The sequence below is a fragment of the Ursus arctos genome, chromosome X, assembly GCF_023065955.2.
Source record: "Ursus arctos isolate Adak ecotype North America chromosome X, UrsArc2.0, whole genome shotgun sequence".
Lineage (NCBI taxonomy): Eukaryota > Metazoa > Chordata > Mammalia > Carnivora > Ursidae > Ursus > Ursus arctos.
In genome coordinates, this window is record NC_079873.1 from 116,984,582 (window position 1) to 116,988,981 (window position 4,400).

Genomic DNA, 4,400 nt, shown 5'->3' on the forward strand with positions numbered 1-4,400 from the left:
AGGGAAACACACGCTTATATATAGCCCAGCAATCCTACTTCTAGGCACGTACAATCAAGAGAAACGAAAACGTATGTCCGCACAAAGCCTCGTCCGTGTGGTTCACAGCGGCTTTGTCTAAAGTAGCCAAAAAGTGGAAACGAGCCAAATGCCCATCATCGAGAGGATGAATACACGAGCTGTGGCACTGTCACAGAATGGACTGTCATTCAGCAATAAAGAGGAACAACCTACCAATCTACCCAACAGCATGGGTGAATCACGAAAACATCATGTTGGGCGGAAAAAAAGCCAGACACAAAAGACCACAGATTATAGGATTCCACTTACACGGGACAGGCACAAACAAACTGTGGGGACAGAAATCAGAACAGTGGCTGGCAGTGGGGCAGAAATGGGGAGGGGAGGGAGGAACTCCCCGCGGTGTTGGCAACATCTGTCAGAACTCATCAAACTGTATGCTTCTTAAGATCTGCGCATGTCACTAAAGGTAAGTTGTTTCTCGATTTAAGAAACAAAACCACATGCTCTATATCCAGCTTCTTGGAGTTAATCTGCATATAACTTGACTGCTTAACTACTAACAGCCTACTGTTGACCGGAAGTCTTACCAACAACATAGTCAATTAACACACATTTTGAATACGTATTATACGCTGTATTCTTACAATAAAGTAAGCTAGAGAAAAGAAACGCAAAAAAATCCTAAGGAAGAGAAAATACACGTACAGCACTGCACTGTAAAAACATTCGCGTCAGTGGACCCACGCAACTCAAACCCATGTATTTTCCGCGTGGAATTTTAAAAAGTTCAACTCCTAGAAACAGAATAAAATGGTGGTTACCGGGGGCTGGGGGCTGGGGGGGACTGGGCAGGTGTTGTTCAGGGTACAATGTCACAAGCAGTAAATAAGCCCTTGAGATCCAAGGCACAGTACAGCAGCACACTCCCCCAACTTGCAAAGAGACTAGGACTAAGTTATTCAAGCTACTCAAAAGAAAGGATAATTATTCGAGGTGATAGAGGTGCTAATTATCACTATAATGGCAATCATGTTACAATACATAAATTTATCAAACTAACATGTAACCCCTGAAATTTACACAGTCATACGTCAAATCTACCTCCCAGACACAGCCAAAAAAGAAAAAAGAAAGTGGAGGTGTTACAAATTATAAAATAATGATAAATGTTGGAGCCAGCCCTTTTCCTAAAGCTACAGTTTACAAAATACCGCCTCTGTGCCAGAAGCTCTATGCATATTTTCTCTAGTCTTTACAACTCTCAACGTAGGTAGTATTAGCCCCGTTTTATAGATGAGCAAATTGGGGCCCAGAAAGTGAGATGAACTGCCCATGCCACACAGCTAGGTGGGAGCCGAGCTGGAATTTGAACCCAGGGCTCTCCGGCTTCAAGGTCTGTCCTTTCCCCACCATCCCTTGCTGTCTACCCGGTGGGACTCACAGAACCCCTCCATGAGCTCCAGTTTCCCCATTTATCAAATGTGAAGGCTGGACTTCTGATCTCTAGGGAGGCTTGAGCCAGGCCGTAAGCCGGCCATCTGGTTTCCTTTAGGGACCGCAGACAAAACATCTGTCCACTCCCTCCCTCCGGGCTTCTCCTTAGAGCCTCTGCTTGCAAGGGCTGCTTAGCACCTTTGGAAGACTCACAGTTTTACCCCTGGAGATGCCAGTGGCCACTTCTCTAGGCTCAGGCTTAACACAGTTTTGCAAATCTATCGTAGAGGAGTCCCCCTTGAAGTTACAAGGAAGGCAGCCGACCAGACCTTTGGGACATCAGGGCCATGGAGATTGCTCCTAGTCTTCTCGGGTAAGGACCACAGAGACCACAGGCTACTGGCCACAGCCAGGAAAGGTTCGAGAGGGAAAAAGTCAGAAGCACTGTCTCATCCCCATCACCTCGGAGGGATCAGACCTTAGGCAACTGGGATCCTGATTAAGGTACAAGGGCGACCTCTCCCCAAACACACGGACACACCTCCCAAAGGAGAATCAGGCTTACTTCTCTGGATTGAGCTCTCAAGCAGTTCTCCGGGCTGCACTCAGACCTCCGTGGAGAAGATGTGCATCTCGGGGATACTGAAATTCTGAGAACCGTTATTGGCTACAGCCTTTGCAGAGCTCCGTCTCACTGCCCCCTCTGCAGAAACGTGGACAGTTCCATCTCCAACTGAGCCCTCTGCGAGGGGTCTCCTGATGCAGGGGTGAATTGGCTGGGGTCTGGCTTAGGAGAAGGGGTGCTGCAAAGCTGGAACCGAGGGGACAGCAGTGAGGGGAAGAGAGGGGGGGACTTTCTGGGAGAAGACGATCCTGTCCCAGTCCCTGGCTTGTGGTAAAAGCCCCTTGCAGACAAAACCCTGAGGTCAAGCTTTGCTAGCTGTGCAGTTAAAATAGCGTAATTACGAAAGTACACGGCACCTTGCAACCTTTCCCCAACGCACAAACTATAAAGACACCTAGCGCTCCAATTCGACCTCAAAATGATGCCCAAACGTCTGCACAATATTTTAACACGGCATCCAATGCCAGCAGTTCGGCCTCAACTCTACCAGTCTGCCTGCAAGGACACGGTTACCACCCTGCTGCAGAATGCTACCCAGCACCTTGGGCGTGGGCTGGGGTGTCAGAGAGGTTGTCACAGGGATCACTTGGAACGAAAGCCCCAAAGGGACCAGATTGTATCGCGGTGAGCAAAGCACGTGATGCTCACTGCTCCCCCTGCCCCAATTCCTGCCCAGCTGAATCTCCATCCCTCCCTGCCCCCCAGAAATCACCAGCTTCTCCTACCTTAATTCCTGACCATGGACGGAGATAGCTGAGCAAAGGCGTGTAGTGATGCTGAGTGGTTGGGCCCACCTAGGAGCAGCTCAATGCTTGCGGAAGCTGGGGCTGGGGATTTTGTACCCTCCCCTCGCTACTTTCTACCCCTCCAGCCCGGGCTATAAGAGGCATTTCCTGCTGGCTATCTATTAAGAATGCAGAAAATGCGCTCCAACAAGTCATTCGGGTTGGGCACCTGCAGGAATGAGGAAAATAGGTAGCTCTTTTTTATTTCTTTCTTTTTGCATTAAAAAAAAGCACTTAGTGATATCGTGTCTTAAAGTAGGCTGCCAGTTGTTTGCCGGAAACCACATACAGAGTCAGTAATGTCTGAAACGTCAGTTATGGGGCTAGCCTTAGACTGATGACACCTTCACTCTCAGGAACTGGGCAAGCGTGTTTGGCTCATCACGACTTTCTCCCCTTCTCCCCGCGGGAAGAGAAGGGGAGCCCAGACTCCTAGAATTCTGGACATGTCGCGGGCTTCCGTGGGCCCCAGAGGGAGGGAGTGTGTCTCCGAACCCGCGACAGTATGAAGCAGTTCAGGGACCACAGCTGGAGGCTTGGAGCAGGGCGTCCCGACTCTCACCTTGAAAAATCTTCAAGATGACCCCGGTCGGCAACACCGTCATTCAGGTCCCAGACCCTGGAGCCATTCTTTGCTCCATTCGTTTCTCCGTTTCAACAATATTTCACAAACTTTTAGTAAACACCTGCTGTGTGCCGGGCACTGTTCTGGGAGCTCTGTTCTAGCATGAATGACACAGACCAGGTGTCTGCCTTTGTGGAATAAATATGCACAGTTTACATGCCCCGGTGTTCATGTTACAGGTACCCACTATATGTATCGGGCAGATGGTAGTAAGTACAGCAGAGGAATTGACCGGGAAAGTGAAGCAGGGAAGGGGGACATACAGGACCACCGAGAAAGGCTTTTCTGATAACGTGACATTTGATCAAACCATGTGGGTATGGAATACCAAATGCAGAAGGGGTCTCATGCTGGGTCTGTTCACGGAAGGGCATGGAGGCCAGCATGGCCGAAGAGGAGGGAGGGAGGAGAGACAGGCCTCACGGGCCCTGCCGAGGCTTCTGACTTTTGCTCAAAGTGAAAAGGAAATCCACTGCAGGATCTGGAGAAACCCATCAACAAATCCTGAAAGTTCTACCTTCAAACTGCATTCCATCCTGTGCTTTCAAGCCACCTCCACCCCCAGGCTCGCCCTCGGCTGAGCGCCCACCATGGCTCGTCAGCCCACGCCAGAGCCTAGCGGCGCTCCCTGCTTCAATCTGTTCACCTCAAGACAGCACCAGTGATCATTTGAGAACACGCAGACAATCCAGTCACTCCTTGTTTAAAAGCTTCTTACGGCTTCTCTTCCCAAGTCTGGGCTACAAGGCCCCAAGGGAATGACCACCCCCCCATCCTGATCTCACCACCCTCCCCTTCACTCCACTCCAGCCCCACAGGGTTCCTGGCTGTTCCTTGAATAGGGTCAACATCCTCTTGTCTTCACCCTCCCATTTCCTCTCCCCGGGGATGCCCATCCCCCACACGG